The sequence below is a fragment of the Nycticebus coucang genome, chromosome 19 (genome assembly GCF_027406575.1).
Source record: "Nycticebus coucang isolate mNycCou1 chromosome 19, mNycCou1.pri, whole genome shotgun sequence".
In the NCBI taxonomy this organism is placed as follows: domain Eukaryota; kingdom Metazoa; phylum Chordata; class Mammalia; order Primates; family Lorisidae; genus Nycticebus; species Nycticebus coucang.
The window spans coordinates 44,006,953-44,020,906 of NC_069798.1; the positions used below are offsets into that span (position 1 = coordinate 44,006,953).

At 49.1% G+C, this 13,954-nt stretch overlaps 1 protein-coding gene across 7 annotated transcripts in view; it reads right to left on the reverse strand.

Moving 5' to 3' along the window:
- ZBTB7C (zinc finger and BTB domain containing 7C) overlaps window positions 1–13,954 on the reverse strand; it is a 370,876-nt gene that overhangs the window by 91,026 nt on the left and 265,896 nt on the right. Inside the window, exon 1 of one of the 7 annotated variants that reach the window (XM_053571880.1) lies at window positions 12,274–12,625. The exons of 5 other annotated variants lie outside the window; for them this stretch is intronic. The gene's annotated coding sequence lies outside the window, so the exon portion shown is untranslated. Of the gene's footprint in view, window positions 1–11,299; window positions 11,610–12,273; window positions 12,626–13,954 lie in introns of those variants that run through there. One more of the 7 variants, XM_053571878.1, reaches the window with a different exon arrangement.

Here is a 13,954-nt window from a genome sequence, read left to right on the forward strand (position 1 = left end):
GGGTTCTCAGGCACAGTGACCAGGGGTTTGCGGCTGGTGGCTGGATATGGTCACAGGACCTTGACATGCGGGCTAGTCACTTGCCCACAGCTGGCCAAGCCCCCTTGATAGGGTGCATGGACAGTCCATGTCATGGTGCAAACACCATTCAAAGGCAACTTGTTTTAGGATTCTGCCCCATGACAGCAGGCTGCGAAGGATAATGGAGGAGCTAGCCATAACGACATGACAGCTATGGCTAGAGTGGCACTGTGGCTGGCTTGGTGCTCAGAAGATCCATATTTTGGGTCTGCCGATCATGGCAAAAAAACAGGAGGGCTTCTGATGTCCTAGCACTGTCTGCCTTGCTCCTCCCATGGACAGGGTGATCCAGGGCAGCAGCCCTGCCCACAGCCCCAGGAGATACCGGCCAGCATATGCCCTCTGGTATGGCATGGCTTCACTGTGGCAGCTGGCTGTGCATTCTAAGAACACGTGGCATGCGGCAACTCCCTCCCTAGTGTGCTTTGGGCAAGTGATCCTGGAAGGACCCTGCCAAGAGAAGGGGATCAGAGTGCCAGCGGCAGGGCCACTACAACAACACCGAGGACCACACAGTCAGACTTCTGAGTAGTGGGCGCGTCTGGCCAGAATGTGCACCTTATCTTTGGTGAGACATAAGTTTTTAATACCATTTGATCTCTTCAAAGGATATCATTTCAAAAGTTTGCATACTGGTGTTTTCTATTTCCTTTATTACCTCTCATGCTGATTTCTCCCTTGTTCTTATTTAGTTCTTGGTCATAATTACTTTTAAGAATCCATTATAAGATAATTCTTCAGTATCATTGGTAAATGACTTAGTCTAAGAGCAGGCCAGGATCTGTCATAGACAGGAGGTAGGAGGAGTTTCTCATTAAGCACCAGAATACCTTCTTTAATATGCCCCCTAACACCCTGGGCTTCAAGACAGCCTGGGTGCTACTCCCCTTTGTCCATATCAGAGCAGGGCTCTGAGCCCAGTCCTAGAGGGTGTGGCCAGGGGCTCCTGAATCCTGGGACTGACTGTAGACTCAAGCCTGCCTTCCACAGTGTGCTGCTTCCTTAGTTCCAAAACTTCAGACCATTCCAGCCCCGGGGGAGATACCCTCATTAGCTTCCCATTACCTGGGGACACCTGCTTGGAACGGGCCACTGTAAAGAATCATGGTTTGTCTTGGGAGTTGCATGTGACATTTATATTGCTTTGGGCTCCATCGATCCCTCGAAGAAGGATGTGTTCTGGAAGAAAAGGAGGAAGACCAGAGCTCCACTCTGAGTTCTTTCAACCTGGTAGGAGTCAGCTGCCTGGGGCCCCTAGTAGAGCTGGGCATTTGTGAGAAGCACCTAAAAACTTTCCAGCCCCAGGGAACAGAGAAAGTGATTTCTACCCTCCTGCCTGAGCACAGATCAGAGTAGCCCCCTACAGCCTTTGGGTAGGAACAAAGAGAGAGCTAGAGAAAAAGAAAGATATGGAAGAAGGAGGAGGAAAGGGATAGGGGAGAGAACCTTCCAGGTTCAAGGACAAGAGCAGTGAAGGCCGGTGTATGTGACCCAGTGAAGGTTCTGTCCAAATAGACCACCACCTGCATAACTCGCTTAATAGGCCAGGCTCAGGGCTCTCATTCAGTCCCCACATCAACCGTATGAAGCTTCTCCCCACTTTAAAAAGAGGAAAACTGCAGCAGAGAGAGGGTAAGTAAATAGTTCAAGGCCACGGAGACCACAGATCTGTGATTTTCAATTAGTGTGCCATGAGAGGATCTTAGGTGTGCCGCAAAAATTTTTAAAGATCATTAATTAAATTATTCTCGAAAAAAGTTCAAAGCACAGTAGCTATATTCTTTTTTTTAGTCTTTTTTTTTTGATCAACATAATTTAAGTGTGCCACAGAGTTTACCTATAGGTTCAAGTGTGCTGTGAGATTTAAAAAAAAAAGAAAAAAAAGGTAGAAAAACACAGATCTAGATGATGGAGCTGGGATTTGAACCAGGCCCTGATTCCAGAGCCTATGTGCTAAGAGGCCATGCCATGTTGCTTCACCGTCAGCCCTAGGTCTGAGCTCCCTAAAGCATCCCCAAGACCTCCGCCCATACTTATGTCCCTGCTCTGACTCTGAACAGTACTGTCCTTCTGTTCCACTCAGCTGAGTGTCATATTTGAGTCTATAGAATCTTGCTTCATTTTCAATTGTGGTCTCACCTGGCTAAAGTGGAAGACACCGCTTTAGAAGGCAGGAGCCGAGATGTGCACAGTGGCCTGTTGGGGTCAGCACACATGTGCTCACAGTAGGGGCTGCCTTGTCTCTGTTGAGAAGGTGCCAGTGCAACAGCTTCCACTGGCTGTGGGGAGGGCTCCATGGGCCTGTGCTTCTCCTCCGAACCCCATCTGGCCTCTGCTTGGCTCCCCCAATGTGAGGCTTACCCGCCTTTTATCCCAGCATGGGCCCTGGGAGGAGAGGGGCTGACGCTCAGCCCCTCTCCTCTGCCTAGGACTGCAAAGAGTTCACCACCCTGTTATTGGAAAAGCTTCCAGGAGTTGGAGGCCCAGGTTCACTCAGAGGGTGCACCACGGGAGTGAGAGAGGAGGAAGGGAAGGGACACGCAGGCAAGCCGCCCCTCAGCGGGGAGCAGCAACCAGAGAAGGGAAGGAGGTGGAGCCAATGGATCTGAGAACCCCATAGCTCTGTGTCCACAAGGGCGGCCAGAGGCCGTCCAGCCCAGCCAAGGGGCCCACCTCCCAAGAGCCTGAGTCCTCTGGGTGCCCCTTAATCTCCATCTTTGTGTTCATTCCATTTGCTCCAACATTCTAGGGTCACAGCCAGTGTTACCTTGAAGAGACCCACAGGCCCACAAGGAGGCAAATCATTCTGCCATGCTCTCACTCCAGCCTCTGTTATGTCCAGCTCAGCTTGTGGGAAGCCCTGTCCTCCCTGCAGTGCACGCCTGAACTCTGGCCCTCCATCCTCCTCCTGTCCCAGCCACCTGCCAGGCTGATACCACACAGGCCTCATAAGAACCAGCGACAATGTCACATGATTCAAGTGGTCTAGGAAATCCCCTTTCCCACGTAAGCAATGGCCCTGCACGTGGCCCAGGGCTCCTGACTTGGCTCTTTCCTCGTGCCCAAAGTCCATCGATGGAACTGTGTGCTGGTAAAGCTGCCTCTTTGAGTATTGACGTCCTGAGAACAGGGCAATGTGGTGTCTCTTCCACAGATTAACATGAATTGGTGTAATGAACTAGCTTTTCCTAATAACTAGGCCAGATGGTCTGAACAAAGGGGTGCAGTAAGGGCTTTGAAGGGGTGCTAAGAGCTTAGATGGGGTGATTTTGGAACACAGACTGATCATTGGATGGGTGGCCCCAGTGGGTGGGCAAAGGAATTTGAACTGTGTAGGAAAAACATGAAGATACCACACAAACAAAGCTGACTGTACACACCTGTTGCATTGCCCTCCACAAAAACTGCCAAAGGTGGGGGAAGAAAAACCAGGGGTCAAAGACCCACTCAGGGCAGCTTCTTAACTTCCTAATGACCCCATCACGTGACCAGGACCCCTCAGGTTTTAACGAGGATACACACACACACACACACACACACAGTCCAAAGGATAATGCCCAGCAAATACCCAAACATGTTACTTCCACAGTCTCTGACTGAGCAGGCCTCACTGGGTGGTGGGAGGCAGATCCAGCCCGTTTCCTTTTATTGAAACTTCCACCCTCCTAGAATTTCCCCTCCTTTGCAGGTTGAAGCCACAGAGACATTAATCCCTGTTCAAATGAACCTTCAAGGTTCTTCCTTCATTAAAAAAAAAGCTCTCAAAACACCCCAAAGCCGTGGCTCTAATATCATTGGTGTGTGCATTCTCCAGGAAGGGAGGGAGAGGGCTCCAGGCAGTAAGGCTGGCCTCAAGTTTCCTCACCTGGCCTCTCCCTTGTTGGAAGGCAGAAATGCGACCCTCCTCCCTCCCTCCTTCTCTCCAGCTCCCCCTCCTCTCAACAGCTTTAATAAACAGTGATTATGTCAGTCCTTAGAGCACAGCTGTCCTGTGTATTGTCCACTCAGGGTTACAGGGTGGGAGCCCAGGGCTGGAGCATGGAGCTCAGATCTCCAAATAACCCCGCCCTCTCTCTCCCTTCTCCACCCCTAGCAGGTGGGAGCTGGGAAGAAGGGCAGTCTCTGGCTAAGACCAGGGATGACAGAAGCATTTTCTGAGCAGCCTGCTGAGGGCTGAGCCCCAGTGGGGGAGGGTAGAGGAGCAGAGCTTGTGCACAGGCTTGGGGTGGAGTTGCCCTACCTATGTATCCAGGCCTCTCCAAAACCCTCCTTCCTCAAATCAAGGAGCCTTGAAATTGCACCTCTAGGGATTAGCCTCAGGCTGCTTCCCTGCTTAAAATGTGCTGGTACGTTATTTAAGGACAGAAATGGAGCATTAGTCAATTTGTCATGTGTAGGAGGTGTTTGGGAAATGCTGCTTGAATGAATGAAGAAATGAATGAATGACACTCCAGACTGCTATTAGAAGCAGAAGAAGAGGAGATGGCTCTGGGGGCTTCAAGGGAAAAGAAGCAAGAAAGGAGAAGAAAGTGGTCCCAAGTCGAATGCTACCACATCACAGTTGTGTACATGTTAGCCAGGGCAGCAATGGCAGATGCTCTGGTCCCTGCCTTGAAGAGTGTGACTCTATTATCAAGTAACTGCAATTTGCACAACTTAGCTACTCTTCCTCCAAGAAGTTGGGGACAACTGTCCTCTGAATATGTGATGCTCAGAACTGTCAAAGCTGAATTTCAGAAACCATGCACTCAAGGGTCCTCTGGATTGTGTGCAGCAGCAGAAGCTCCCTTTTATAAACAAAATGTTGTGCAGAATCAGACCCGTGAAGAACCATCATAACACCAGTGTAGTCCAACTCCTTATTTTAAGTAAGGAAACTGAGGCACAGAGAGGTTAATCCGTGTTTTCAGAGTTCATCACAACTACCTTCAGGTGTTTGGCCACCTCCCCTAAGATTCAACATCAGTACTTCCTGGGCAGGGCCTAGGCATCTGTAATCTTTTAAATGGCCTCATTTGTGATTACAACTTATTGTCAGGTTTAGGAACTGCTGAGCTAAGCACCAGTTTGACAGTGAAAAGTGCCCTGGGAGATAGTCTAGTCCAGGCCACTCTTGGGTTATCCATGCCTAATTCTATCCCAATGACTTCTAAAAAGCTATTGGAATTCATTTCTGGTAGTGAGGTTTGGCTACATTAAACATGATGCCAGAGAATGGCTAATGTCCAGGACTTTCACATGTTCTGAGGCAAGGATAAGTTTTTGTAATGTTTGGTGGTCTTCAATCTATGTGAGTTCCTCCGCCCTACTTGGCTCAAATTTATCTTTGTTAGAATAAATATAAAGGCTCGGGACCTGCAGCACAGTGGTTGTGGCACCAGCCATGTACACCGAGGGTAGCAGGTTCGAACTTGGCCTGGGCTGGCTAAACAACTGCAACAAAAAAATAGCCAGGCATCGTGGTGGACACGTGTAGTCCCAGCTACTTGGGAGGTAGAAGCAGGACAATTGCTTAAGCCTAAGAGTTGGACATTGCTATGAGCTGTGACGCCACAGGACTCTACTGAGGGCAACATATTGAGATTCTGTCTCAAAAAAAAAAAAAAAAGAATAAATATAAACTCTCCTTCCTCCAAATTAACCTCTTTCAACCTAAAACATAGACTAACCCCAGTCAGTCCCACCGGTATAAAAACTGGATAAAATTATTTCATTGTGGATTTGAAATACCAGTGTAAAATAGAGCACCTAGCCACACAAAGAGACTGTCCTATAGAAATGTACAGAGAAGCTCAGTGTGAAGCTCTGGGACAGGCAGAGGAAACACCAGAGTGGGTGGGATACTCAGAGGGTCCAAATGGCTCTCACTCTAACTATGGAAAACAGGTGTGATTCCAGAGTATTTCCTGGGTACTGTTTTCTTGAGCATATAAACCCTTAGAACATAGGAAAGCTATAATCAAAAAGACACATATCAACAAGTTTCAATGAGGATCTGGAGAAACTGGAACCCTCATGCATTGCTGGCGGCTGTTTCCCTAAAGCTTAAACACAGAGCTACCTTATGACTCAATAATTCTGCTTTAAGGTATGTACTCAAGAGAAATGAAAGTCTATGTCAACCAGAACATGCATCCGAATGTTCATAACAGTATTCTTTACAGGAGCCAGATATGGAAACAACACCCAAATCCATCAACTGATGAATGGATAAACTGTGGTATATCTATATAAGGAATATTATTCAGCAATAAAACAAAGAAAGTATGGACACATGATAAAAAGTGAATGACTTGGGGCGGCGCCTGTGGCTCAGTGAGCAGGGCGCCGGCCCCATATACCGAGGGTAGCGGGTTCAAACCCAGCCCCGGCCAAACTGCAACAACAAAAAAAATAGCCGGGCGTTGTGGCAGGCGCCTGTAGTCCCAGCTACTCGGGAGGCTGAGGCAGGAGAATCGCCTAAGCCCAGGAGTTGGAGGTTGCTGTGAGCTGTGTGATGCCACGGCACTCTACCAAGGGCAATAAAGTGAAACTCTGTCTCTACAAAAAAAAAAAAAAAAAAAGATATTAAAAAAAAAAGTGAATGACTTGAAAGCATTTTGTTCATTGAAAGAAGCCAGTCACAAAAGACCACACATTACTTGATTCCATTTACATGAAATGCCCAGTATAGACAAGGCTATAGATTTGTAGACAGAAATAGATTATCAGTTGCCCAGGACTGAGGCTTGGGGTGAAATGAACAGTGACTGCTAATGGGTGCAGGGTTTCTTTTTGGTGTTATGAAAATAAAACTAGGCTCGGTGCCTGTAGCTCAGTGAGTAGGGCACCAGCCACATACACCAAAGGTGGCAGGTTCAAGCCTGTCTTGGGCCTGCTAAACAACAATGACAACTGCAGCCAAAAAAATAGCTGGGTGTTGTGGTGTGGTGAGCGCCTGTAGTACCAGCTACTCAGGAGGCTGAGACAAGAGAATTGCTTAAGCCCAAGAGTTTGAGACTGCTGTGACCTGGGATGCCACAGCACTGTATGGAGGGCGACATAGTGAGACTGTCTCAAAAAAAGAAAAAGAAAAAAGAACTAATTATGGTGATGGTTGCATAATCCTGTAAATATACTAAGAACCACTGAATTTTAAATGGGCAAATTGTATGGTACGTGACTTACATCCCAATAAATCTGTTATTTAAAAAAAATCTTTAGAAAAGTTCCCATTATTTAGGTTTTGCTTAATAGAGGCAGCTTCTGCTAGACTTCCCTGGGGCTTAAGGATGGCTGGTGTCAACAGGAACTGGGACAACTGTCATCTCCCTAGTGGCCTCTCCCAGGAGCTGCTCAAAGACCAATGGGCCAACCTGTTATCTCCAGGAAAAACTTAACATAATTGTCAGCCAGAATCCATAGCCAAAAAAGCAAGAGTCCTGTGTGTGTGTGTGTGTAACACACATGTGTAGGCAGTGCAATTTTCCTGAAGGCCAAGTCCAGTTATATGATATCATCTGGGAGGGTCACGTGTACATTTGCATCTGGTTTGTATCTAATCTGAAAAAGCTAACATAGATCGTGTACCATATTATCAGGCAATTTTTCAAGTTTAGAGTCTCAAAGTTGCTGCACTCAATTTGTTGAGTGGATGGACTTAGCTATTGACTGATGAATTATAGCCTGCTCCAGGGATCTTGCCCTGGGAGGGGAGCCTGTGGTCATACAAGCAAGCTCTCCTGTTCCACACTCCATGCGCACAAATGCCAAGTTGCCATTGGGGAGCAGCTTTCACCCTGTGGGGGAAGCTTCCTTCTCCCTGGCTGGCCTCCTGCATGGTGGAGGGGGCTGCGCGGGTAAGGATGAGATGGAAGGAGGCCCACTCTGGCTGATCTCCTTCCAAGCAAGGCCCAGACAGAGGGGACTTTCCAAATGGAGCAAAAGGATATAAGACAGAGGAGAACAAGCCTTCTTATTTATCTAAACACAGAATCAAGATGTGCAGGGAGAAAGTGAAATTATGCAGCAATTTTGAAAGTCATCCAGTGAAGATAAACTCTCCCTTCAAAGGAATTACTCATTTCACTCATCATGATACCTTGGGGTCTATCTATATTCAAATTTATTAAGCAATGACATGATGAATATATGACATAAAGGGCCTGTTTCATCATCCCATTCCCCATGCTAGTTTTCTTTTTTTTTTTTCGGCTAAGTCATGAAAAGTCCAGCAAGTTAAATATCAAGACAGAAATTAACAAGCACGCACACAAAAGCTGTAAAAAAAAAAAAAAAAATGCTTCATGAAAGTTACTATGAAGTTGGTGGCTTCAGAAAGGAAAAACACAATCTCTGACTAATATGAAGGAGACTCCAAATTGCTCTTGGCAACAATCTCTCAACCTGATTCCCCTCCCTCTATTCATCTCTGCAGTTCCCAGCCAAAGGAAAATAAACTGAACAGCTCTCTCCCTGGCCCAACCTGTAGGGCTGCCCGGCTGAGCAAAGGCTGAGCAAACAAACATCCCCACGCAATTATACACCTGTGTAATTGCTGCAAACACTGGGACAGCCAGCTGAGTGCTCGCCACCCTTATCAAGCTGATAATCTGAATATTAGGAGGAAAATGCCTTTATTCTGGCAGCACGACATCAAAATAAAATGCAATATGATCTCATGACCTCAAACCCCAGATTCTTCTTTTTCTTTCTAGAAAAGGGATAAGAAAGAAGACAAAACTATCCTTCTAATAAGAGTTGGTGTCAATTCTGGAGAAGGAAGGTCCCAGAGCATCACTCAGATAGGTAATAGCTTTGAGGCAAGATTTATCAGTTCACCTTCCTCACAAAAGTGATAGTTAATTTTAGAGGTAGTTATACCTATTACACCATTCAAGATAGAAGGAGAGTTAACAGGCCAAATGTCCTGGAATATTTATGGCTACTCTGTCTCAAACATCCAACCAACATCACTCTATTAGGACAGACACGTCCAGTCAGCTGAAACAGAAAAGGACAGAATTCTTGGGAAATGGCAGTGAAAGTGTAGCTATGAGGGTAAGGCATAAGGTGAGTTGCTCTGAGAACCCTGGACAGTCAAGAGACCAACAAGTCCTGTGACTATGGATAAGTTGCCCGCCCCAGTGACAAGATCAAGGGCTTGGAGCTGCAACTTGAGTCTGGGGAAAATGCCATCCTGGCCACTGAGGAACTTGGCTGATATGTCAGGAAGGTGACACCCTAGGGCAGTTCTTATCCTGGCTGGCACTAATCCAAAGAGGGGCCAGTCCTCCTCCAAGCCTGCACAAGTCTCTTCTTGTCATCTTCAGCTGGCCTGCACCAAAACTACGGGATCATTTTGGAACCCACAATTGTAAACCCTAAACCAATAATCTGAACAGCAGCTGGCTTATGCTGTGTCATGGCAGTGTCCTCCTGAGCCAGAGCCACGTCCTGGTGACTGCAGTATGGGGACAGCAGGCCCTTCCTATTTTCTTTTCCCACCTTTCCTCACCCAGGCTTCCTGCTGCTGCTTCTTTTTTTTTTTGGTTTTTTTTTTTTTGGCCAGGGCTGGATTTGAACTCACCATCTCCGGCATATGGGACCGGCGCCCCACTCCTTGAGCCACAGGCGCTGCCCCCTGCTGCTGCTTCTTTATGGCAATGCTTCTGTGGCACATTCCCCAGGCTCTCTCACGTCATCCATTCAATACCCATCGAGGGCTGTACTATTACTATCACTATTCCCATTGACAGGGGCCAGGGGCCAGGTTTGATTTCACTTCCTGATGTATGCCCATCACCTAACATGGTGCCCAGAAACACACAGTAAACAGTAACTGAATAATTGATTGATTGATTGATTGATTGATTGATTAAATAGAAAGAAACAGTCATTCAAAATAGTTAATACTATATGTGACTCTCACATACTGTTTTCTGTTGTGCTATAATTACACCCAGTGATTCCTGTCTCCTCAGCTAAAATGTAAGATTCTAAATCCTGTGGGGTATAATGAGCAGCTTTGTAGCCACTGTCACTCTCTGTACAGTGTACCGTTTGGGGCCTCAGTTTCTTTATCTGCAAAGTGGAGCTAATGATTCATATCTAATGTGGTTAGAAGCTGGAGGGGGAAATGTACACCAAGCCATGTCTGGCACCTTGTAGGTGGTCTTTAAATGTGCCATCCCTTTTCTCCCCACTCCTCTAGGACTGACAGCTGCAAGACAAGTCTCGTGGTCTACAGCTTCCAGGCCTTTGCTCTTCCTCCTTCAAGTTCCTGTCCCAAAGCCATGTCCTTTCTGAAACCTTTCTTGAACTCCTTGGCTGCCAAAGGGCCTCTCCCCAGACCCCAAAGTGGCTCTCTCACCTGATTGTTAAGGGGACCTTCCACTCACTCCTCTGACTTCACTTAATTGCTTTGCAAGTCTCATCTATCTGACACCCCTGGGGTGGTTCAAGCACAGGGCCTGTGTGCTTCTCCCAGCAGGGTTAAGAAGGTGCTAAGAGGAATCCAAATCTTCCAATCTCACAAGTTTCTGGAACCCAAGCTGAGGGCCACACGACCCATGTGGGCTAGTGCCCTGAGTTCTGTGTAAGGAAGCCTGGACTCTGACACTGCCCACCTGGCATTCTTGGGGAATTCACTTCACCTACTGGACCTCAGGCCCTCACCTGTAAAATGGGGATGAGGAGGCTGGTGATGGCCCCTGGCCATGGTCCTTAGAGTGTTAGTCTGGGACAGCAAAAGAGCCAGGCTGAGCTCCTACGTGGTGCCCACAGAGAGCTGGAGCACAGGCTGACCTAGTTTGTCTTTTGGGGAGAATGGCTTTCTTTTTCTGTGCAGCCCAGGTTATGCCTTTAATGGAAAGGATGGCACCAGGCTGTTTTCCCTTCCTAGAAATTCACCCAAAGGGGGTTCTTGAGCTCCAGGCAGGAGGGGACTTAACCTGATGAAGGGCAGCAGAGAGAGGAGTGGAGCCTGAACCTGGCAGGTTTTTTACCACCTCCACCTGGATGTACCAGTCCCCCTTCCAAAACCTCTTCTATCTAATCTGGAGAAAACTGCCTTATTGTTTCTATCACTCCCCTTTACATTTCCAAAATTCCACATTTAAGGGGATTGGAAATGGTTGGCCATCAGCTGCCAACAAACCAAACCTCAGGAATAGGGCTTCCTCCTACTCAGAGCTGCACACCAGCTGTGGAAAGAAAGAGGGCAGCTGCCCCTGCCTACCTGCCCACCGGCACAGCCACAGCTGGGACAACAGAAGCCAGAAACAGAGTCCAGAGCTCCAGGAGCCCTCGCTGTGCAGCACCCCGCACTCAGGAGGGGTGGGGATGGGGACAGCATTTCTTTCCGGCGCGTCCTTCCCAGGCCAACCTCCAGGGACCCAGGAGCTCCGGAGGGTGACAGGAGCCTGGGCGCCTGAGGGTAGGAGGGTCCTCCCGCCTCACCGGGTCAGGACGCCTCCGGAGTTGAGCCCAAAGCTTGACTCGCCAACCCCGTTGGGAGCACTCCCCGTCCACCCACCACCAGGCTGGAGCCCAGGGAAGGGTTCCCGCCCACCCAGCTGAACTCAATATTCCGGCTCCGGACCGGACTGGACACCCTCCGGCGCGCCTAGCCAGACTTCAGCCATGCCCCCTTTAATCTCTGCTCATGTCTCCAGACCTCGACTTCCGCAAGTTGCCATAGGTTCTGTCTGCCCCTTCCCCAAGTTTGGCATCTGGCACTCGGGAGGATCAAGTGTTTGGGGGGACAGGCAATTTAAACTACCGACGTGTATCTGCAACTACCTTTTGGAGTTCCCTTACATTCTTTTCACGGCCCAAAGAACCTGCCCGTGAGGGCCCACGGCAGGAGGCACAAGCGGAGTTGCTCTCCGCACAGTTCCAGGCTCTCCCTCGCATTTCCCTGGAGGCGCGCGGCCTTGGCGCCCCGCAGGAGCTGCAGGAGGGCGGGAGTGGAAATGCCTGGAGGAGGCTGCCACCCGCGCTCGGCAGCGCTGGCCGGAGCAGCCCTGTGGCCCCCAAGGCGCCACCCGCCCGCCGGGTCCCCGCGGTACAGAGCAAGAACGCTTGAAGTGTTTGGGGTGGGGGCGGCCGCCAGGCGCCCGCGGAGCTCTCCCAGGCGCTTAGAAGGGCTTCCTTCCCAGCCCCTCCCCGCGATCACTGCCCTGCCCCCGCCCGAGGCCGTCGCAGACCCACCTGGCCGCCCCGGGGACGCCGCGCTCGAGCCTGGGCCGTGTCCTGCGCGCCGCCAGGGTCCCGGGCTGGGAATCCACGCGGCAGCGCTGCTCCGGGGAGCCTGCCGCAGCCGGCGGGAGGTTGTCATTGATTCGTGCTGGGCGAGTTAAGCCATTCCAGGAGTGGTTTTGAGAGAGCACTCCCACCCCTCCCTCCAACCAGAAGTATTTGGCAGACAGCCCCTTTGGTCCACCTGTACAGTTAAGTGCGGGACAAGGACCAATTTCACTAGTCGCGCTTTATGCTTCGCTTTGTAACGTGCAGATTAAGCTCTTTGGAAAAACTAAAGAAATGAAAGCAAGGGCGGTGGGGGCGGTTTCCTTTCCCCTCTTTTCTCCCGGGTTTCTAAGTTTATTTCTTCCCCCTCTCTCTAGTATTTCACAAAATGCCTTACCACTTATCTCAAAACAAGGAAGGCTTTTTATTATTATTGTTTTATTCAATACTGCATGTCTTTTTAGAAGCAATTTTATTTCCATTTGCCTGAAATCTGGGGCCAATAAAATTACTAGAATTATGTTTTCTCCTTAACAGTGTCGTGAATGTGACTTAACTAAATCAAACACTGCAGGACAATTTTTGAAGTGACAAAAAAGGAGAGAGTGCAGGAAGGAAGCCCAGAATCGCAGCTCCAGCCTTCATGGGTTCCCCAGTGGGGCCTGGCCCAGGTGGGGTCATGAGCCCTGAGTTGGGGGCATCGACTGACACCCTTTCTCCTCAACAAATACAGATCACTCAGAGTGACTCAAAAGTGCCAACCAGAGATTCCAGCAGTCCACATTTGGGGTAGGCCAGCCGCCAATCCCACACAGGTGTTGCCAAGCACCCTCTCCCAGGCCTTTCCTTCAAACTATACATCAAACCCTTTTTGAAAACTGCCACCTGGGAATTGGCTCTGGCCAGCTGGCTGCTGTCAGGCCTCTTTCCCCCTGAAACTGGTCACTTAGGGGAAATTATTATTCTCTCCTTGGTTCCCCTGCTGGCTGTTCTCAGAAATCGGGGGAAGGCAGGGGAGTGAGTCTCTCCATGGCCTAGCTGCCCCCGGGCCATGGATAATGAGCACAAAATCCAGACCTGTGCTCCTCTATGGGCAGGCCACCACCTCGAGCATCCTGAAGCCAGAGGTAAACCCCAAAGAATACTGACCATGAAGACCCAGGGATGGGGCTGTGATATAAAGCCCATTTGGACTAAAATATCTCCCTGACAGGCCTGAAATCTCAGGGTTAGTGGTCCATTCCTTCTTGGGGTATGCCTTGCAGGGAGTCTGCCCCTGGCAGACAGGCAAAATTGTATCATGAAGGCAGCAAAGTGTCTCTCTGTGGTTCTAAAACTACATACTCGTAGCGGGTATGGGAGCAGGATTTTCCACAAGGGATTGGAGTGAGTGGAAGGAAGGCTTCCTTTATCATGGAAGGAAGGCTGTCGATGGTCAGTGTCGAGGGAGAAGCTAGATAGCCAGGTGTGGTGGGGAGGGAGGTGCTGATCAGGGAATCAGGCCCTGAAGGGAAGAAGGGGGTACTTGGTCAGAGCAGGTGGACAGGTTCCAAGATTGGATAACTCCATAGCTTTTTATCAAAAACTACATGCTCCAGAAATACCCAAGCCAAAGAATGAAAAATCAAATCCCTTTGTCCACTGA